Raw genomic sequence first — 24,206 nt, forward strand, 5'->3', positions numbered from 1 at the left:
TTGTCATGTTACGTTAAGCTTTGTCATGTTATATTGATATTTAGCTGCACTGTATTGAGATATTAAATTATAGATATCTGAACCTCCTCCTCTAATTCTTTATGGTTCACAGACATTTTTTTATTTAGTTAAAATCACCAAAATTTGATTAGATCAGATTTGATCTCCATCCATGTGTCAGGTTTTATTTTATGTGTTTCCTACTATCTTGTAATTTTTTTTTATTTTGACATCTGTTTTGTTCTGTTTTCTTTTAGTACAAGGTGTATGAAACGTCCTGTTGGTTTTATTTGACACAATAATGCAACTGTTTGGTTTTTTAACTGTTGTAAAATCCAGAAATAAACTCAAACTGTGGTTTCAGCAGGTTTTTGCTCTGTGGTTTAAAAAGTCGTTGCCGTCGTCTCATGATGAGCAGAAGAAGCTGAATCTTCGACTCAGATGTTTCTGACAGATTAAACTTTTTAGTTTCCTTCCTTTTCTGTAAAAGGTTGTATTTCCATCCTGGTGGAGGAGGGCGAGGCCGGATCATCATCACAGGGAGAAAGTGACAGAGCGGCGTTAAAGAGGACGGAGAGGAAGAAGTCGGACCAGCCGGGGTCAAAGATCGGCGAGCAAACAGGACGAGAGCGAGCGGCCTGTTTCCTGATCGACTCGACTCGTCACGACTTCCTGGTGACGCCGCAGCAGCAGCAGCAGCAGCAGCAGCTACAGCAGCAGCAGCAGCAGCAGCAGCAGCAGCAGCTTCTCTCCCCGTGGTGATAAAACACCGTTTTACTCTCTAACACTCTCTAACTCTCTAACAACACGTAGACTACAACACACACACGTGTCTGAGTCAGTGTGTGGACACAGGTTCAGGTTCTGACCTGGTTTCACTTCTACTAAGCTGCAGCATCTTCTGTCAAAGGGTTAATATCACACTTACAACAAACATCTGCAATTTTCTTTTCTATATTTTCCTTATTTATAAAGGTTTAAGTAAAAATTCAAAGCTAGTTCTGTTGTTTTTCTTATTTTTTGGACCATTAATCTTTATAAAACTGCACACACGTCCTCGCTGAGTGATAATATTATAAACTGAGGTTTTAAAAGTTACAGTTTTATTAGGAAAAACACAGAAGTATTAAAGAAGGAAAAGGTCTAATTGTGGATCTAAGACGGTTAAAAATATACTGTATATTGGTCCCTCGCTTTATTGACTGGTCCCTCGCTTTATTGACTGGTCCCTCGCTTTATTGTGACTGGTCCCTCGCTTTATTGTGACCGGTCCCTCGCTTTATTGTGACCGGTCCCTCACTTTATTGACTGGTCCTTCGCTTTATTGTGACCGGTCCTTCACTTTATTGTGACCGGTCCCTCGCTTTATTGTGACTGGTCCCTCGCTTTATTGTGACCGGTCCTTCACTTTATTGTGACCGGTCCCTCGCTTTATTGTGACCGGTCCCTCGCTTTATTGTGACCGGTCCCTCGCTTTATTGACTGGTCCCTCGCTTTATTGTGACCAGTCCCTCGCTTTATTGACTGGTCCCTCGCTTTATTGTGACTGGTCACTCACTTTATTGTGACCGGTCCCTCGCTTTATTGTGACTGGTCCTTCACTTCATTGACTGGTCCCTCGCTTTATTGATTGGTCCCTCGCTTTATTGACTGGTCCCTCGCTTTATTGTGACCGGTCCCTCGCTTTATTGATTGGTCCCTCGCTTTATTGACTGGTCCCTCGCTTTATTGACTGGTCCCTCGCTTTATTGTGACTGGTCCCTCGCTTTATTGACTGGTCCCTCGCTTTATTGTGACCGGTCCTTCGCTTTATTGTGACCGGTCCCTCGCTTTATTGACTGGTCCCTCGCTTTATTGTGACCGGTCCTTCGCTTTATTGTGACCGGTCCCTCGCTTTATTGTGACTGGTCCCTCGCTTTATTGTGACTGGTCCCTCGCTTTATTGACTGGTCCCTCACTCTATTGTGACCGGTCCCTCGCTTTATTGTGACCGGTCCCTCGCTTTATTGTGACTGGTCCCTCGCTTTATTGTGACCGGTCCCTCTCTTTATTGTGACCGGTCCCTCGCTTTATTGTGACCGGTCCCTGGCTTTATTGTGTCGGGACGTTCAAGTCTGAACCAGAGTGTTGGAAAACTGAGCGTTCACAGACACCGACCTAAAATAACCTCGGTAGATGAGGATGTGGCTCACACACGTCAAACTGAAAACATAACAGAAGTACAGATGTTGTAGTAAATGTCAGATCTGCAGCGTGTCGGCTGCTGCGAGCTGATTGGACGACGCTCTGATCCAAAACTCCGCTGTCAGCGAAAAAAAAGCCCAGGAGGTGAAAGGTCGACGCCTCGGTGACAGAAAAGTGTCGAAACTAGAAATCAAGAGTTGCTGGTGGTTCACTTCTGTTTTCTATAGTTTCATGTGAAGTGAGGAGCAGCTGGGTTTTACTGCGCTCCGTCCGCTCCTCTGAACGCATCACGACTTCATAAGAAGAAGGTTTTTTTTTCTGTTTTGTTTTTTAATTTTATTTCCAGTAACGACGAGTTCAGCTTTGTTCGACGCCCGAGGGAGTTTCTGCTCGCCGGCAAAATTTAGCTGCAACAGCTGATTTCATCACAGTCACTTCCTCTTTTAAATGGACAATGTGCAATAATGGAAACCTCACACACACACACACACACACACACACACACACACACACACACACACACACACACACACACACACACACACACACACACACACACACACACACACACACACACACACACACACACACACACACACACATCCATCCACACACACACACACACACACACACACTGGAAAGCCCAGAGAAGTGTACCAACCAAGTTTCCTCACTGAGCTTCACTTCGACAGTTCACTTGGAGTCAAATCAAACAGATTTCTCTTAAATTCATTGTTTCTGGTTTTCTCTGTTTTCTCTGACTTCCTGTCGTCACTCGGTCGTCCTCCTCTGACTTCAAAGCAACGGAAAAAAAAATCTTCACGTTTCATCAGAGAAAAGAGAAAAATAAAAAGTCTAGAGTCTGAAAACCCACATCTTCATAAATCTAAACCACTGAAAGCGACATGAGATCAGTAAAAAGTTGACAAATCCTAACACACATAACAACTTCTCCTTCTGAAACAGTTTCTCATCCATTACGTCTTTGTGGAAAAGTTTGACACTAAAAACACCTTGCTGTTGCCATAGCAACCTGATGTGATGAACAACCGGAGTCTTTCTTGATAGTTTTAGGTGACGTTACATAACTGATTGGTTATTTCCGCCTGCAGTGCTGGCTGTGGTGGTTACTGTGGTGCGTTCAAGTGCAACGCTGCAACAAAGGCAATGTGTTACGTTGTGTTGTGTTGTGTTGTGTTTGAAGGCAATAGTAGATTGTGTAAATGAAAACCTGAATGGTGGTGAGTAAAAGTGTGACAAGTTTTTAGCATCAAAGATTAAAATACAGAGAGAAATAGCCCAGAAATAACGGCCAATCGGGTGCGTTGGGAGCGGTTTGGACTTCTGTGTTTGTGTTTTCATGTACAGTATATCTTGAAAAATGCTGAAAATAAAATACTCTAAAAAAAGAAAAAGAAAAAGAAATTACGGCCAATTGCAAGGACTTGGTGGAGAAAGATTCTGGCCTTTCCCAAAAAATTCAAAGCATGAGTAATCTTCTGCCTTTATGATAAACATGACATTACTATGAAATTGACCGTTATTTCGGCTATTTCTTGACATCATCGTGTAAATTAAAGAGTTACCCAATTCTATTCATTATTGATTAATGTCATAAGTTATTTTCTTGACAGATTGTTTGGTTTATAAAACATTAATCCATTCATGGTTCTCCTGACGACTCTGCTGTTGCTCTGCACTCAAACTGACGTATTTTATTATTAGCATTAACAGCAAACACTCGTTATCTCTGCCGTCTAATGTCATGCAGACAATTAACACCAGTGTTTATTGATCTAAGCTGCTGTTTCTCTGTCAATCAGTTCAGTTGGAGATGCAGCGTAAAGTGGAAGTGAGACACACGAGGGGAAGTTTCTCTGTCAACTTCACACAGACATTACAGATGTTATTAATAATAATGAACGACAGCTGCAGCAGCGACCTGAACCTCGGCTCTGGTGGTTTCCCTTTTTTTTTTTTTTTGTTAAACCAACTTCTGTTTCTGAGAAACCAAAAAAAAAAAAAACGGTTAAAAAACCAAAACGATTTCACGACGTGTCGTCTCTCTCCATCTCCACCTGCCTCGGCCTCACCTGTCCGACCAGAAGCAGACGGTGAGACTGGACCGCAGTTAAATACGGAAACGAGGCCGCAGACGTTCGTTTCAGATGCAGCTTGAATTAAAAACCATCAGACAGAGACAGAAACAGAGACAGAGAGTCTACAGAGACCAGATCAACACAGGTCTAGTTTAAGCCTCACAGATAACAGATACACCTGGGCCAGGTGGACAACATGGGGTTAAAAAGAAGAGGATGTAGCAGCAGAAAAAGCACAAACACACAAGACGACAGAGTGTGTGAGGTCGACTGAGAGCAGCAACAGCAGGAAGGAAAAGACCTGTGGTATCTGAGCTGCACCGCAACAAGGACACAGCTGAAGAACGACAGCAGAGTTTAGACTGAAACTAAACTACTACTGTCATTTAGTAATGTTAAAGCTCCATAGGTATAAAGGTAGATGTTTGTGTTAAAGCTCCATACAGTATAAAGGTAGATGTTTGTGTTAAAGCTCCATACAGTATAAAGGTAGATGTTTGTGTTAAAGCTCCATACAGTATAAAGGTAGATGTTTGTGTTAAAGCTCCATACAGTATAAAGGTAGATGTTTGTGTTAAAGCTCCATACAGTATAAAGGTAGATGTTTGTATTAAAGCTCCATACAGTATAAAGGTAGATGTTTGTGTTAAAGCTCCATACAGTATAAAGGTAGATGTTTGTATTAAAGCTCCATACAGTATAAAGGTAGATGTTTGTATTAAAGCTCCATACAGTATAAAGGTAGATGTTTGTGTTAAAGCTCCATACAGTATAAAGGTAGATGTTTGTGTTAAAGCTCCATACAGTATAAAGGTAGATGTTTGTGTTAAAGCTCCATACAGTATAAAGGCAGATGTCCATGTGTAGTGTGATTATAAAGCAGCTCTAGGTTCTATATTAATACTGTGAAAGTATCAAAGCCTCAGTCCACAGAGAAATGCACACAGCCTGGATTCAGAAACTGAGCCTTAAAACCAGCCGTCAGGACTTCCTGTCACTTTGTGATGTCACAACAAAGCCCCGCCCCCTCACCACCTGGACAACACCATCCAACAACTTTGCAGGATTTGGTTTCTCTGAGGCTGTGTCCTAAATCCCCCCCTACTCACTATATAGTGACCAGGCCATTAGTGGTGTCCGAATGTTTAGTGATTATTAATGTTCACTATATAATGTATATAGTAATAATATGTAAGTATAGTGTAACGGTACATGTATTTGTATTGAACCGATTCGGTACGGGGCGTTCGGTTCAGTACAACGCTGAGAACGAGTGCGTTTCGGTACAGGAGTTGTGTGTGTTTACAGTCCGCCTGCAGCTACACGTGCAGCCCGTTTACGTCGTGGCTATCGCTAATGCTACCGCTAATACTACCGCTAGCGAGAAAACAGAGGCTTGAAGACCCTCCTGCTTGTAGGAGGAGTGGAGGTGGGGGCTGTGGCTCCTATCTCCTCTCTGTCTGTCTGTCTGTCTGTCTGTCTGTCTCTATCTCTCTCTCTCTCTCTTCTCTGTGTGTGTCTGTGTTGCGCACTAGCTCCAGCAGCTGTGGGTCTGCTGCAGATGCGCCCAGAGCAGGCGCATGTCGCTGCTGTGTTGACACTACTGTACGCACTGTGCCGATCGTGATGATCCGCGTTATTCATTCATTTATTTATTTGCGGCCGAGCGGTTGCATCGTCAGGCAGCCGTTGTGGCATTTGCCCACATTGCCCTATGAGCAGTCCGTCACTTGCATGTAAAAAAAAAAAGTTGTGTTGAGAATTTTTTTTTAAATCATATTTTATGTTTTGTTTATTTGTGAATATTTTATTCATTGTAAGGCTTATTTTATACGTTTAGTTAATTTGAGAATAATTTGTTGAACTTATTAGGCAGCACTTTGCAACAGTATTATATATTTTTTCATATTTTGTATAATGGTTTAGTTTAGCTTAATAAGTTTATTTGTATCAGGGACAGAATGTACCTATATCATAACATTAGTAGGTGAGTAAAATAATTACATTTGACTAAAACATGTAAATTTGGTTTAGAAAAATTCCTAATAAACAACAAGCAAATTTATGTTTTGCATTTGGTTCTCTTACTGTACCGAAAATGAACCGAACCGAGACCTCAAAACCGAGGTACGTACCGAACCGTGACTTTTGTGTATCGTTACACCCCTACTATATAGTGACTGAATCTATCCCACAATTCACCGCGAAATGTAGTGAGCATCCGATGGTCACTAACCGGAGCAAGATATCCCATCATGCATTGCGGTCACGGATCGACGCCGTTACCACAGCGGCCCAGAGCGACCGGTGTAGCTACCAAATAAATGCAAGTAGTGACCGGTGTAGCTACCAAATAAATGAAGTAGTGACCGGTGTAGCTACCAAATAAATGAAGTAGTGACCGGTGTAGCTACCAAATAAATGCAAGTAGTGACCGGTGTAGCTACCAAATAAATGAAGTAGCGACTGGTGTAGCTACCAAATAAATGCAGTAGTGACCGCCGGTGTAGCTACCAAATAAATGAAGTAGTGACCGGTGTAGCTACCAAATAAATGCAGTAGTGACCGGTGTAGCTACCAAATAAATGCAAGTAGTGACCGGTGTAGCTACCAAATAAATGAAGTAGCGACCGGTGTAGCTACCAAATAAATGCAGTAGTGACCGGTGTAGCTACCAAATAAATGAAGTAGCGACCGGTGTAGCTACCAAATAAATGCAGTAGTGACCGGTGTAGCTACCAAATAAATGCAGTAGTGACCGGTGTAGCTACCAAATAAATGCAAGTAGCGACCGGTGTAGCTACCAAATAAATGCAAGTAGTGACCGGTGTAGCTACCAAATAAATGAAGTAGCGACCGGTGTAGCTACCAAATAAATGCAGTAGTGACCGGTGTAGCTACCAAATAAATGCAAGTAGCGACCGGTGTAGCTACCAAATAAATGCAAGTAGTGACCGGTGTAGCTACCAAATAAATGAAGTAGCGACCGGTGTAGCTACCAAATAAATGCAGTAGTGACCGGTGTAGCTACCAAATAAATGAAGTAGTGACCGGTGTAGCTACCAAATAAATGAAGTAGCGACCGGTGTAGCTACCAAATAAATGCAGTAGCGACCGGTGTAGCTACCAAATAAATGCAGTAGTGACCGGTGTAGCTACCAAATAAATGCAAGTAGTGACCGGTGTAGCTACCAAATAAATGCAGTAGTGCAGCAGCCTCAATAAATGTGTCCGGGCTGCCAGAGTTTGGACCACAGACTCCCACAACAAACGTCGGAGCAAATTTCCTAACAAGCGTTATAAACTGACCACAGACTCTGGATAGCGAGGCTAATTTCTGTTAGCCCGTCTATGGTGTTTTACATTAACGTTAGCATTAAGTTAGCGGACGTTATGCTTAGTTGTGACACTGGCTGTGTGTGTTTTGAATGTTGTTTCAAACTATGTGGGTTTGATTGAACATCTCTGATGCTTAAATATAAATATTTATATTACCGCTTAATATATTGCTTTACTCCTCTACACCGGCCGTTACCATGGTTGTATCCATGGTACCTGCACTGGCCGTTACGATCGCGGTCAGAACGTTTTAATTACGCAACGTAATACGTCATTAACTGTGCGGCGGAGTAGTGTCCGAAAGTGTTTTTTTATTTGGCCATTGAGTCACTATATAGTCACTATATTGAATTCACTATAGTGAGTAGGGAGGAGGGAATGAGGGAGTGATTTAGGACACAACCAGAGTGTTTTATTCTGAAATCTGCTCTGTTTTTTATTGGATCATTTTAGGAAACAGTCAGCCAATCAGAAGAGAGACTCAGAGCCTCCTCCTCTCTTCTGATTGGCTGACACCGACCTGTTGTTACTAGAGCTCCAGAGAGAAGCTGATAAAAGAGAGAGGAGATGGAAAACTACACTGAGATGGTTTTTAGATTTTCAGTTAAACAGCCGATCAGTCGAGTAAAGAGAGAGAAGTCTAAACTGACAGGATGTAGACGAGGTCAGAAAATCACACCACAGTTTGTCTGTTTGTTTGTTTGTTTGTGGTTGTGATGATGATGCAGCTCTGTCACTACCCAGAATGCCCTTCACCTTCACCGCGTCCTCTCACACGGACACGATGAGCTGCTGCTGCTGCTGCTGCTGCTGCTGCTTCACAGTTTCTATAAGGAAGGAGGTTTGTTCTTTACTGAGAACTGAAGGTGACATCGCCACCACACACACACACAGAGAGAGTGGTGTGTGTGTGTGTGTGTGTGTGTGTGTGTGTGTGTGTGTGTGTGTGTGTGTGTGTGTGTGTGTGTGTGTGTGTGTGTGTGTGTGTGTGTGTGTGGAGCTGTGTGTTCTCTGGTACGAGGAGACAACTGCTCTCTGTCTCTCTGTCACAGTGTCTCTTCATCTTGGTGATGACATCAGTCACATGATGATGATGTCATGACCCTGATTGACAGCTACTACTACTACTCTCTCATCCACAGGTTAGAAAACCAAAACGATAGATAGATAGATAGATAGATAGATAGATAGATAGATAGATAGATAGATAGATAGATAGATAGATAGATAGATAGATAGATAGATAGATAAATAGATAGATAGAACAAGAGATAGATAGATAGAACGATAGATAGAACGATAGATAGATAGATAGATAGATAGATAGATAGATAGATAGATAGATAGATAGATAGATAGATAGATAGAACGATAGATAGAACGATAGATAGAACGATAGAACGATAGATAGAACGATAGAACGATAGATAGAACGATAGATAGAACGATAGATAGAACGATAGAACGATAGAACGATAGAACGATAGATAGATAGATAGATAGATAGATAGATAGATAGATAGATAGATAGATAGATAGATAGATAGATAGTAAGTAGGGCTGACCCAAAAAATTCGAAGCTTCGTCCGTTGCCATGGTAATCGATCATGAAGTCCGTGATCGATTTTTTTTTTCTCCCTTTTTGACACTGGCCGTCGAAGCTTCGATTTAAATCGATTTTATGTCCGCGAAGCTTCGATTATCAAAATATGATAATCGGGTCAGCCCTAATAGATAGATAGATAGATAGATAGATAGATAGAAGACTCCGCCCCCTGCTGTTCTGGAGGCGGAGTCATTTCTAGAGTTATTTCTGACAACAACACTGTAAACACTGGTCCTGGTTCTGGTCCTGGTTCTGGTTCTGCAGCTGAAAGTGGAGGAGCTGAGACTCCTGGAGGAGATTTAAATATCCAGCGTCTAAATATAGAGGAGGCCACAGAGGAGGAGGAGGGAGGGGGGCTGTGGGGGACTAGGGGGGGCTGTGGGGGGCTGAGACCACTCAGCTGCTGCACCACAGGAGACCACCATGACACCATGATGACATGACACCATTAGGACGACAACAAACAAGCTCAGCCTGCAGCATGACATCAGCAAAATGCAGCCATGGAAACACAAAAATCTTGGAAAAAATTTGACTACATTTTCTTTTCAATCCACAGCCGGTTCATATTCCTCATCCTCACAGGTTACATTACTTGACGACGCCTGCTAAACAAATAACACAATATGTTAAAAATGTGAGATTCAGCACCACTCATACATACAGTTGGACGAATCTCCTTGTTGTTTACAACTACTTCCGGGTAGAAAACCAGCATGAGAACAATAGTGACCGACGAGAGTTTAACTATATATATCTACTTTTTCATGTCACTATATCGCCGTTTAGACTAATCTGATGTTTGTAAAGTCTATAAAACCAATGATTGGACAAACATTACTATTTATTTGTGCACATTTTTGTAATTAGTCATGGTTATCAGAGATTAGCTGGGCTAACGGTTAGCTACCTGTTTAACTTTAATAACTCAGTGACTCAATAAACGCTCCATGAAAAAATATTTTCTCCAGCGGATATCTGAGTTCCAACATGACTGAGCTAACTGGAGTAGTTTCATGTCGTGTCCCACAACGGGAGGGTTTTAACAGCTGACGTCCTGGTGTTAGCTTAGCTACCGCCGTTAGCTTAGCTACCGCTGTTAGCTTAGCTACCGCTGTTAGCTTAGCTGCTGCCGTTACTGTCCCTGAAACTGAATAAATACAACACATAGCAACACAAAACACACAGAAATAGTAATGTTTCTTCAATCATTTCAGATTTGTCTAAATGGTGATAGGGCGTGAACAACATGATACCTATATAGCTAAACTCTCGTTCGTTACTATTGATCTCGTTCAAATTACGTGCTGGTTTTCTACCCGGAAGTAGAATGTAAACAACATGGAGATTCGGTCTATACAGACTCTTATAAAGTCCGTGAAGGGCCTTGCGATTAAAACATTAAAGGGGAACTGTGCAAGTCTGCTCGCTTTTCCTCTGTTCTGGTTACACTCCTCTCCTCCATGTGCATTTTTTTACAACAAAGTCTGCGAAACATCAATAAATGGAGCGGTGGAAAACGTTACATAACATATACGATGTTACGGCGCGTGTGTTTATGTAGTCTTAACCGTCATTGAGTTTGAGTTTATTTATTTAGCACACATTTAAATTCAACGGTGCACGGAGGGAACGAAGCCGGTTGGCTTGTAGCTACATAAGTTCCATCCCTATAACAAATTACAAGACAATTTTCTATGGCTAACAAATAAACATGGGGAAAAAAAGAGATAAAGTGCACTGCACACATAATCAACGTTATATGAGCAAAATGAACAAATATTAGGAAAAAAAATGGAGAGATAAAGAGCAAAGTGATTCAATAACAAATAGAGACAATAGAAACAAGGTACAAAAAGTTCATTAATTGAAATCATACAAAGACAAAGTAAGGATGTGGGATATGGAGAGAGGGAGAGAGAGAGAGAGAGAGAGAGAGAGAGGAAAGAGCGGGAAATTCAAGAGAAGTTGAGATGTATTTTTAGCTGCTTTTTAAAAAGTGAATAAGAAGAAATGGATCTTAATGAAGGAGGTAGTCCATTCCATTCATGAACAAAAGATTACGGGTTACGGAGCGCGTTTGTGTCTTGGTGCAGCAGAGACGAGAGCTGGGACACCGGGGCGGGGGGAAAAGTAGCGGCTTATAGTCTGGAAAGTAGCTACGGTAAGAAAGAAAAACATTTAAATTCTTTGAAATGTTTTTCAATCCACAGTCGGTTCATTTTCCTCATCCAAAGTGTCAGCACCACTCCAGATGTAACGATGCTGCTGTTCTGCCATCAAGTTTAAATTCTAATAGTTGTTTTTTTCTAAACTGACTCTTATAAAGTCTTGCGTGTGATTTTATTCGCTCTGCAAGTCAGTCTGAAACCATGGAGCCAACGTTTCCCTCAGAGAGGAGGGAGCCAATCACAGAACAGGGCAGCAAGACGATGACTTTGTTGACAGCTTGTCGATCCAACATGGCGGCAGAGGCTTTACTACTTTCGTTTTAAGTAGTTTAGACCGCAAGTTTATTTAGAAAAAAGAGCAACATTTAGCAATTTTTGATTGATTGATTGATTGATTGATTGATTGATACTTTATTGATCCCATTGCCGGGAAATTACAGTTTGAAAGAAATACAGAATAACATGAGGATTGATCTGATTGGCTATAAACTACATACAGACCCAAATAGTCGACCAAAAGTCATGTGACCTGCTGGTTAGTGGCAGCATCACTGTCATGCTCTTTTTAAAGCTCAAAGCTTCTGGATGATCCTGTTTCCACATGTTTGTTTTCTTATTTAATAGAATAATTATTTTTAAAAAAAGAAAGAAATCCCCCAAATATTTCACTGTTATATTAATTAAACTGATGAGCTCGTTAAGATGATGACAAAGAACGAGACAGAGAGAGACGGAGACGGCTGAGGGATTCTGTGGACATCCTGAAACTGGATCTCAGTGTGTGTGTGTGTGTGTGTGTGTGTGTGTGTGTAGGTCAAGGTGGCCGGTGCAGATCTGCAGCCTCAGCACTAACGTGGAGAGTGATTCACAGAGGAGATGAACCAGCAGCAGCAGCAGCAGCAGAACAACCAGCGCTCAGTAACAACAAATAACACAACCATCAATAACAACTATAGATTATAGTGAGTTAGTGAAGCTTCAGGCCTGAAAGAGCAGAACATGTTGAAGTTTAGTGTAAACTATGCAATATGCAGACCTGGTTGGTTTGGAGCAGTTGTTCTGAAACAACGACATCAGCAGAATGTGTAACAGCGCTGCACGATTAATCTCATCACAATCGTAATTGGTTGAACAAAGCAAACGGTGGTGGAGCAGGAAAGGGATAGTTCAACATTTTGTCAAACTGGCCCATTGCCATAACCCCTATAGTCATAGCAGTAGGTTCGTTACCTTTAATTGTCGGTGCAAGCTGTTTTTAGAACGACGGAGCAGAGCCGTGAGCTGCTCAGAGCTACGCTACGGAGGCTCATTATGGGATTTCTTGGTTTCCCTCATCAAACTCATCAAATACACAATCCAACAACTCCACAACGCTCTGGTGGACAAGTTGTGAGCTGCACATTCACCACGCTATGAGATAATAACACAACGTTACCACACAGAGTTGTTTTAGAGGGAAATACAGAGACTGATGATGAAAAACTGTCCCTGAAGGCGACACGCATCAATGGTTTTGCATGAATTTCCCTCTAAAACAACTCTGTGTGGTAACGTTGTGTTATTATCTCATAGCGTGGTGAATGTGCAGCTCACAACTTGTCCACCAGAGCATTGTGGAGTTGTTGGATTGTGTATTTGATGAGTTTGATGAGGGAAACCAAGAAATCCCGTAATGAGCCTCCGTAGCGTAGCTCTGAGCAGCTCACAGCTCTGCTCCGCCGTTCTAAAAACAGCTTGCACCGACAATTAAAGGTAACGAACCTACTGCTATGACTATAGGGATTATGGCAATGGGCCAATTTGCCAAAATGTTGAACTATCCCTTTAATAATAATCCAGTAATGAGTGTAAATGCTGAAGGCATTTAAAGCATCATGTTAGAGTGAAACCAGCTCTGAGTTCTTTATCTCAACATGCAGCCCGTTCACAGAGACTGATCAATCAATCAATATCATTATTAACTCATCAGCTGATTATTGATTTACTTCTTTACTTCATAAAAAACTGTTGAAAAATGAACAAAATAATTCTCACAATGTAAAAATGTTCAGTTTAGTGCAGCTACTCAGCTTTCACATGGACATAAAGGACAAATTAAACTGATAATCAATGTCAGAATGATCTGGTTTTAATCGATCGATCGATAAAAAATGAAGAGCGAGGAGCCGGGGGCGAGCGAGGCCTGGCATGGCTCAGTCACAGATGGTGAGAGAGGACACACACACACACACACACACACACACACACACACACACACACACACACACACACACACACACACACACACACACACACACACACACACACACACACACACACACACACACACACACACACACACACACACACACACTGATGATCTCATGCAGAGTGAAACACAACGAGGCCTCAGCAGCAACAGTAAACAGAAAACTCAAGTTTCTTCATTTCTAATCGGGTGATAAAATCTGTGTGTGTGTGTGTGTGTGTGTGTGTGTGTGTGTGTGTGTGTGTGTGTGTGTGTGTGTGTGTGTGTGTGTGTGTGTGTGTGTGTGTGTGTGTGTGTGTGTGTGAACCCTGTGTGATGATGTGCAGCAGCAGAAATGTTTCAGGGTGTGTTGAGTTATGAACTCGTCTGCTCGGCACGTGAGGTTTGTTACGCAACCTCCTGTGTGTGTGTGTGTGTGTGTGTGTCTGTCTGTGTATATGTGTGTGTGTGTGTGTGTGTGTGTGTGTGTGTGTGTGTGTGTGTGTGTGTGTGTGTGTGTGTGTGTGTGTGTGTGTGTGTGTGACAGTGAACGCATCGCTGCAGGAATGTCGGTGAGCGAGCAGCGAGACGTGAGACAGTTTGATAGCGACTGTAGATTTTACGGTGTTGTTGTTCTGTGGGTCTGTGTTGCTGCTGCTGCTGCTGCTGCCAGTCTCTGCCCCGGTGCATGCTGGGACATGCTGCAGTGCATGCTGGGACATGCTGCGGGGCCGCCGCTGCTGCAGCCACCACCACGACGAGACGACGAGCTGCTGCAGAGACGGAGCGATGAACAACAGCAGTGGAAAGAGAAACTACAGTCTGACAGTCTGATCTCTTTTGTATTGAGATGTAGGTTATCTAGTCACATGTATCTGTAGCAGGGCTGTTGGTCTGTCCCCAGATCAGATTCACTTTTCTAATGTTTCTTATGTTAAAGCAGAAGTAAGCGATCCGGTCGTTTTGGCTAATGCTGCGTCACGACTTACGACTTTGTAGCGTTCCAGGCAACCCACTCGTGTTTCTCCGACCTGTTTTACCTGTGAAAGTCACTATAACGGCCACTCGTAACTTCTGACCCGTGAACTCGTACCAGATCGAACTGGTACGACTTCACGGGTTGGAAAAACACGAGTTACGAGTTTCCTTGAACGCACCATACCGTCTTGTCAGCCGATGGAGTTAGCAGCCCCCGCCCTCGTCATGGATCTATTGGTCCTCGTCCCTACGTCACCACATTCAGGCGCATCCCTTGGCTGCACACACAGAGAGGACTGCCCCTTCATGCCGTTCTCTCTCCTCATTGGATAAAACTTGTAGGATACGAGAAATGTTTTCTCCTCGGCTCAGAGCAGAGCAGAGTGACTGACAGACCCGTGTTTCAGACCAAACACTCTATGTAAGTGATTGCTGTCGGAAGATACAACTATTTAAGACTTATATTAACACAAAAATATCGCTTACTTCTTGCTTTAAGCTTTGTTTTAAAAACCCCGATAGAACAGGCCTGCCTGATGTCCAAAGGGAGATTGTTCCACAGTGTTGGAGCACGATAGGAAAAGACACGCTCACCAACCGTCTTCTTCCTAACCTTTGAAACACAAAGAGACACACTCTCCTGGGAGCGTAGAGGCCGTGTGGGCACATACACATTAATTAAATCACTCAAGTAAAAAGGTGCCAAGCCGTTTAAGATTTTAAATGTTAGTAAAAGCACCTTAAAATCTGCTCTAAACTGAATAGGGAGCCAATGAAGAGAAGCCAGCACTGGTGTAATGTGCTCATACCTAGATGAGCCAGACTAGATACGAGCTGCTGTGTTCTGAACCATTTGTAATCCATGAAGGCTCTTCTTGGATAGTCCAGACAAGAGGACATTACAGTCATCAATCCTAGATGTAACAAAGCCGTGAATAAGGACCTCGGCATCTTTCATTGACAGAATTTGTCTGATCTTGGCTATATTTCGTAGGTGAAGAAATGCAACACGTGTCACCTCTTTTATATGTAGATCAAATGAAAGGGACTGATCCAGGACAACACCCAGATTCTTTACTCTATCTGTAGAATGTATGATATCGTTGTCCAAGGATAGATAGAAATGATCAAACTGTTGTCTGTAAGTCCGGTCGGGGGTCCAATAGCTATCGCCTCAGTTTTAGCTGAGTTTAGTAGCAGGAAGTCGGTTGATAGCCAAGACTTCACATGTAGTTTAGTGTAAAAAACAAAGACGTTACAAGACGGTAAAGGAGAGGTGAATGCAGAGACTGCTTGCTGAAAAACTGTCCCCGACGGGAACACGGATAAAATAAACGGTCAGAGATATCTTGGACAAGAAATCATCACAACAAGGACAAAGTGTTAGTTTCTGTGGCGGGGAGAGCAGGCGCTCTGTGATGGGATAGTAATGTCTTTCCAGGATGTTTCAGAGTTCAGCTATCTGATGCAAAAACACAAAGTTTATACTGTTTCTACTGTACACTATATGAGTTCAGTCAATTTCAGTCAGCAATTTTAGTCGCCTTTTTTGCCCCCCCCCCCCAACACTGGGTGACCATCAGGACAGCGATTTAGGGGTCAAAAATGACCGGAATTCTCCTTTAAGCTTTACCAACTCAATATAAAACGTCAAGAAGGTAAATGAGAAGCATCAACTTAAAGCTCTTCAGACAAAGTTCAGTCCTCTTGTCTCTCTGTCTCACCTGGAGCCGGCAGGTGGAGGTGGGCGGGGCTTAAGGCCTTTTCTTTTTAAAAATATATAAATAAAGTTATTCCAAAAATATATAAATAAAGTTATTCCAAAAATATATAAATAAAGTTATTCCAAAGTGAAACCATCTTGTCGGCCGTCTCTGTGACCTGGTACAGCGACACATTCTCTACATGAGGCGACTCGTCAGGTTCTTATCTCAGGTACGAGGCCGGCGCTGCCAACACAAACACACACACCTGCAGAGAGAGAGAGTGTAAGTGTGTGTGTGTGTGTGTGTGTGTGTGTGTGTGTGTGTGTGTGTGTGTGTGTGTGTGTGTGTGTGTGTGTGTGTGTGTGTGTGTGTGTGTGTGTCCTGCAGCTCACACACATTCAAAAATCGGTTTGTGAACACTTTGCATTCGGAGCAGTCGACCAATCAGAGCGTCGAGATCTACATGAAACTTATTTAAAAGTTCATTTTTGTATGTTGTTGTTGTTAAAGATGTAAAGTGCATTACAAATAAAATGTATTAGAATTATTATCATTGAGGCTAACACACCTTATTTTTTATGTTTTGTGTGTCTGACTCTGACCTCAGTAGTCACAACAATACTCAGACACACCTGATTAATCAGTTTGTCCAATAATCCAAGACAGGAAATAAAGGAGTTGGCTTAAAGGGACAACAAGGAGTTTCTCCAGCGGCAGAACGAAAAATTCTGCAACAATAAAAAAGTCTCATATTAATGTGGATGAATCTACGTTACCACTTGTTAATGGTCCATTTTAGATAAATCTATGGTTTTGTCTCTATGGTTATTTTGTTATTATTAGTGGTGGTGGAAATGCTGGTCGAGCCGACCAGCGTTTCTTTACTTTCGGTTTCGTGGCGAGTCATGAGAATAACGCTGCCGAATCTCCGTTTATGGTAGGAACTACGACGGTATGTGATCGTCTTCCAACCTCTGACTTTAATTCTTGATGAATGAAAACATGAGTCTGTCTTGCGCCGGTCAAAGAATTTCACGGTGCGCGTTGGCTCATGTAGTGTGAAAACACTTAGCTTTTCCAAAACTCCTCGTTGTCCCTTTAAGTTCAGGAAGTAGTGGAGCTCTGCATAAAGCCTATTGGTGAATAATCAATTTTGGGTAAAGTATCCCTTTAAGGGACAAATGGAGCAGAGTGAAGGTGGAAATCCTAAAGAGTTCCTTCCTTCCTCTTGTAATAAAAACATAATTTGTTGTTGTTGGCATCGTTATTAACCTCAGTGATGGAGAGAGAGGCTACTAGTGAAAGCAACAGACCATAATAATAACCACAACAGTGATGCTCCAGTGTGCAGGAATCCCGTGGTTGCATATCCAACCATATCGTTAGTTTAGGCGGCAGGAAAAGGGAAAGCGCTGCGGGAAACCCTGATATCTGAACGTATTCTTGATGTTGCATTCACGTGAAATCGGGCAGACGTCAGACAGACAACAGACGCTGCATGTAACAGGATAAACAAGTGGTCCGCCAATATGTTGTCATGGCGATGCAACATGGCCGCCTCGGTAACGACTTGTAACAACTCATTCTAAGGTACGAGAAAGCTTTCATTTGTATGCGGCCACTTGAAAATACGGATTTATGAAAGACATGTTTGATTTTTTGCGAATAAAAAGCCGAATAAGTGACATAGGCTACTGCTGCATGGGGCTTTAACCTCAGTGATGGATACTAGTGAAACAAGCAGACCATAATAATAATAATAATAACCACAACAGTGAGTGATGCTCCAGTCAGTGTGCAGGAATCCCGTGGAGGAGCTGCACTGCAACAAACCAACAAACCAACAACAACAACAGGCCCAACGAGCAGCTGCTGGAGCTTTAAACCTCCTCCTCCTCCTCCTCCTCCTCCAGCAGCAGCAGCTCTGGTTCCATTATCGGACGCAGACATTCAGCCCGTCTTGGTTTCAGGCTCGATTCCGATCCCAGTTCTGTCTTTCTGTGTTTATGTTTTGACAGATAAACCGACTGAAACTCATTTTTAATTTCCCACCAACCAGCAGCAGCAGCAGCAGGAACCAGCTGCTCTCTCCTCTCCGCTGCAGCAGCTCAGCTCGTTTCTATTTTAAACAATGTGCACGCACCGTTTATTTATGTGTCAACGGAAAACAACGAGTGAAACCGAACCAAGCCGAGCCGAGCCGAGCTGAGCCGAACCGGACAGGACAGAGCCATGGTTCATTAATTAAACCAAGGAGAAGGAGAAGGAGAAGAGGATGAATAAAGGAAAGAGGCTTCAGTGTGTCCGACAATGGGCGCTGCTGCTGCTGCTGCTGCTGCTGCCGCGAGCTCTCCCCGTTAACCGGAGGCTCGCGGGCCTGTTACGTATAAATAACTGACAGACCGGAGTAACGGCAGCAGCGGCTCGTGCCACCGGAGAGACCGACTAGACGCGTCGGTACCGGAGAAGCGGACTCGTACCTGGTCGTGTGCGCTGGTTTTCCCTCTGCGGACTGCGCGGACCATGTTTAGGTCATTCTCATGCATGTGACGTCCATGTTGCTCTGAGCGGCGCGCGAGGAGGAGCCGCAGCGTGAGTGACGTCAAGCTGCAAACAAACTACCGACAACCGGCACCGACAGCTTCCGCTACCGACCGGACTTCAAAATAAAAGTCGTGAAAAGTCTAGAGGACTCGAGTTTGAGGGTTTGAACTGAAGGAATGTTATTTTCTGTATCCCGTCACATTCATGTGTATTTGCACTAATTTAAACCTGTTTTTAATCTTGTATCTTGTTTTTATTGTTTAGGCCAGAGGTCTTCAACAAGAGGTCTGTGACCCCTAGGGGGTCCGCAGAGGTAGGTGCAAGGGGGTCATGAACTTTATGGTTGATTATACTATTTTGTATATTTTTTTCATTTCCACATTTATGCTTAAAATAAAAATGTCAATTTAAATAGCTTGTATGCATGATTATCATGCAATTAACAGATGTACAGACATTTGATATAACAAAGTGTGTTTATGAATGACTGAATGAATGGCCACCCTACTCACTGTACCTTTAAAATAAAAATATGAATTATACCTGTGTATTATTTGAATAGCTTAGTACTGAATTAAAGCAGAAGTAAGTGATATATTTGTGTTAATATAAGTCTTAAATAGTTATATCTTCCGACAGCAATCACTTACATAGAGTGTTTGGTCTGAAACACGGGTCTGTCAGTCCCTCTGCTCTGCTCTGAGCCGAGGAGAAAACATTTATCGTATCCTACAGTTTTTATCCAATGAGGAGAGAGAACGGCATGCAGGGCTGTGTGTGCAGCCAAGGAACGCCGTGAATGTGGTGACGTAGCGACGAGGACTGTTATGGTGCGTTCAAGGAAACTCGTATTTTTCCGACCGTGAAGTCGTACCAGTTCGATCTGGTACGAGTTCACGGGTCGGAAGTTACGAGTGACCGTTATAGTGACTTTCACAGGTAAAACAGGTCGGAAAAACACGAGTGTGTTGCCTGGAACGCTACAAGGTCGTAAGTTGTGACTTGAAGCTGTAATTTACGGTTTCAAAAGCCTGCCTGGAACGCAGCATTAGCGAAAACGACCGGACCACTTACTTCTGCTTTAAGGTGATATTAGGCCCAGTTTACAGTTTTTCTCTGTTGGTTTGGCTCATTTCTTGAAACAGAAATTACATTCTTAAAACTATAAGACCATTTGGCCAAACAGTCTTACAGTTCTGCACAACATTACAGCTCACTAGCAAAAGCGCATATCTCTCCCAAAACTGTTCACACCTGCTTCAAAACTAGATTCCTTTACCATGTAAAGTGTCAGTACCATCAAAATGGCAAAGATCTTTCTCAATTGCTTTTGGCTCATTTGCATTCACTTAGTGCTTTTACCAAAAATAAACTGGATGGTTCAGCATAACACCATGGATGAGCTGCAGAACCTCATATCTCTCCCAAAACAGTTTACTTATGTGTCAAAACCAAACTTCTTTCTCATGTAAGTAGTCAGTGCCCCCAAAATGCATCATCCCTGTGGCATTCTGTGAGCACTGCAAGTCAAAATGCTTAGATGTTTTGTCACTATGGCAGAGACGTATAAAACCTAAGAAAAGGACTTTACAGTAAGAGCAGCCTCCAAAGTTTGACATCACACACACTGCACTCATATTGCCAAGGAAATTGTAACCATTTGTATTCACATATAGCCTACATAAAGTAACTCAAGATTATGTACTGTAAAAACAAAATGTATAGGCCTACAGTTCTCTGTACATGTATGAAATATGAACACAAAAAAAAACAGAAAAAATATACCAAGCCTAATAGTGCAGTAAACAAAGTTTCACGAGTAGAGACATTTTCACTGGTCATGATAATTTTCTTGGCCAGGTACCTCCATGTTTATACTGCAAAATGTACAGGCCCTAGCCAAGCTCTATATATACGCGTTTGGCAGCATTCACAATCATAGACAGCACCAGTCAGGTAGCTAAACAGCTGATTGATTGGTCATCTGAGATGTAGGAACTCCTCCTTCATTAGTCAAGTTCTAATTTCACCTGACTGTCAATTACTGTCATGAATTTATGAAATGCTGCAAGAAATTCATATGGTTTTCATGGTATTAGCCTACAGTATGTTGACTAATTTTGACAGTTGAACAGACTATTGTGCATATGATGATTTACACAGTGAAATCATGCTGACATGTTTTGGAGAGAGCAACCATTAGACTGAGAATCAACTAATCAGCTTAGATCAGCAAGATCTATTCATTTGGAAAATGTGCTAAATGTATGCTCATTGTGCTAACTCAAGGGTACTTGTACATAACCATTTGCAAAGATGCACTAAGACACTTGAGACATGTACTAAGACATTTGCAATTTGATGAAATCAATGAGAAATGCCATTCTGTTGTGAACATTTGCAAGGTGGTTTGGAGATTTGTCCATGTTATTTTGAGAATGTAATTTCTGTTTCAAGAATTGAGCCAAACCAATAGAGAAAAACTGTAATACAAAATGATATGAAAATATTTAGCAGGGGTCCCTGCTCCATCTCTCCAGTAGTTTGGGGGTCCTTGGCCTAGTCGAGGATTCGAGTTTGAATTACAGTTTTTCTCAGTTGGTTTGGCTCATTTCTCTTAACAGAAATTACATTACATTTACAACTCTAAGATCATTTGGTAAAACAGTGTTACAGTTCAGCACAACACCACAGAGATCACTGGAAAAAGCTCACCTCTCTCTCAAAACAGTTCACTCATGTGTCAAAACTAAATTTCCTTCTCGTAGAAATAGTTGCCCTCAAAATGCATCGTCCCTTTGGCATCGTGGGAGTCAAAATGTTTAGATGTTTTGTCACTGTGGCAGAGGAGCATTGAAATGTCCCTCGTGTCCAACTCTCAGTCTGAGCCCAGTGCTTCATTCACTATAGTTACTGGCCTAGTTTGTTTGTTTTTTGTCTACCTAACAGAATATAATTGTGTATATAATGTATGAAATAAATAAATAAAACAGGATGTTAGGGTAAGAGTAGCACATTGCACTCATACTGTCAAGGAAAGGTCGCCATTTTTATTCACACGTAAAGTAACTTCCATTCATCAGAGTAAGAAAATGTAAACAGCATAATATATTGTAATATAAAACACACAAACAAAAACTATGTACATTAGACTATAGTGCTGTAAATAAATCTATGGTATTCATGGTTTTATGTTCTTGACTCATTTAGACAACTGAACAGACTATTGTACATGTGATGACTTATAGAATGAAATGATGCTGACATGTTTTGGAGAGAACAACCATTAGACTGAGAATCAATCAATCAGTTTAGATCAATAACATCTATTCACTTGGAAACTGTGCTACAGTAACTGCAGCTCTCTGTACTTAATCATTTACAAAGATGTACAAAGACATTTGCAGTTTGATGAAATGAATGAGAAATACAATTCTGTTGTGAACTATTGCCAAGTGGTTTGGAGGTTTGTCCATGTTGTTTTGAGAAATGAGCCAAACCAACGGAGAAAAACTGTAAAGGCTAATAATGTTATTTTCTGTATCCTGTAACATTCATGTGAATTTATACTGTTTAATTTTAACCTGTTTTTAATCTTGTGTAGCCTACTATTTTTATTGTTTAGGCTATTTTGCACCTCTTTGTCCTTGAGTGACAGAAAGGTGCCTATGAAATAAAATGTATTATTGTTATAGTTTATGATAATTTATATAACAAATACTGTCCCCTGACTTTAACTTTAACATTTGCTACCATATTGTTAGTCCCGATTCTTTATATTGGAAGCCCGAGAACAAACCAGAGAAGTCTTTCGTACAAAAGTAGTAGAGTTTACTCAGGTCACAGATAAAGTACATCAGCGCTGGACTCGGAGGGACAGAGCTCTTGCAGGATCTCGGCCAGGAGCGAGTCCAGATTTCAGGAAATGGGTCACATTTATCTTCTTGGGCTGGGCCTGCCCCGCACAGAGGTTGGATGTTCTCAGCATGTTCTCAGAATGTGATAAGCAACATGTGTGTGTGTGTTGTTGATCAGGCGTCTAATGCAACAGACCTAACTGACAGACTAAGAGAACTCAGCAGTTACATTATGTTCTTGTTTATCAGGCTAGAGTCACACTATCTGGCTTCATGTTCACACACATCAGGTTATGTGCGTTCAAGTACTAAAATAGAATACATGATATCTCAAAACATACATCACGTCATTCAAGTATAAAAAGTACATAACGCCCCAGAACATATCTAATTGTAACAATATGCACTATATTTTGGACTACAGCTTAGTGTTGTAGTCAAGACCACCGAACACGAGACCGAGTCAAAACCAAAGCTAATGTGAGACCATCTCCAAGACCATCACTGTCTCCAGTCCCAGTCCTCATAATAACCACGTGTCTTGATATTTACATTTACAAAAGAAAAGATGATTTGATCTAAGATCTAAACCATATTTAATGTGAACAAAGTTTGGATTGAACAGAACACAGTACAGAACCTGCTGCTGCTTTAACATTTATGGTTAAAAAAGAAAAAGAAAAAGCTTGATAACACTACAACAGCCACTGATGTAGCTACATAATATGGTTTTATATATATTATGCATTATATTTTATGGGTATTTTCTAGAGCCAAGGCATTCGATTGAGTTGACTCATTTGTCTTTTACTTGTATTTTATCTGTTTATTTATAGCTCATTTATATTCTGTTGCACTGCACTTTACTTATTAATTTTATTATAGTTATAGTATTTTAATGAAGGTATGTTTTTATTGATCTGTACAGCACTTTGGTCAACTTCGGTTGATTTTAAAGCACTCTATAAATAAAGTTTGAGTTGAGTTGAGTTGAGTTGAGTTGAGTTGAGTTGAGTTGAGTTGAGTTGAGTTAATTTATATCTATAATATATTTTTTTAAATCTTCTGTAAATAGTAGATGAACTGCCAGACAAATGAATTTGCTTTGAGGATTTACAAAGTCAAAGTCAAAGAAAATTTATTGCCATGTCAACCAGTGACAAGGAATTTGTCTTGGTTTGCTCTCCAGTACATACAACACGACACGACCCCACATGAAAAACACATGCGGGGGACAGAATAAATTACAAAATACAATACAATTTACAAATGACAGGGAACAGTACCCAGCGACATCATGTACACAGTATGGTGCAAAGTGCAATAGTGCAAGTCAATGTGACTAAAAAATGATTAATAAAGTAATTCATCATAATTCATATTCTCATGTAGAGAATTAACAATAAAAGTCTTTGAATCTTAAATTTTCATTTTATAATATATATATTTAAAAAAAAATTATATTCAAAACATCTTTCAGTTCATGTGTTCACAC

At 41.5% G+C, this 24,206-nt stretch overlaps 1 protein-coding gene across 1 annotated transcript in view; it reads right to left on the reverse strand.

Annotated features, from left to right (window-relative positions):
- The window catches only part of dennd4b (DENN/MADD domain containing 4B), a 68,515-nt gene extending 49,597 nt beyond the window's left edge, over positions 1-18,918 (reverse strand). The window contains exon 1 of the mRNA XM_083989283.1: positions 18,785-18,918. The gene's annotated coding sequence lies outside the window, so the exon portion shown is untranslated. The remainder of the gene's footprint in view (positions 1-18,784) is intronic.
- Between the last annotated feature and the right edge of the window lie 5,288 nt (positions 18,919-24,206).

This window comes from Trachurus trachurus (assembly GCF_905171665.1).
Source record: "Trachurus trachurus genome assembly, chromosome: 16".
NCBI lineage: Eukaryota > Metazoa > Chordata > Actinopteri > Carangiformes > Carangidae > Trachurus > Trachurus trachurus.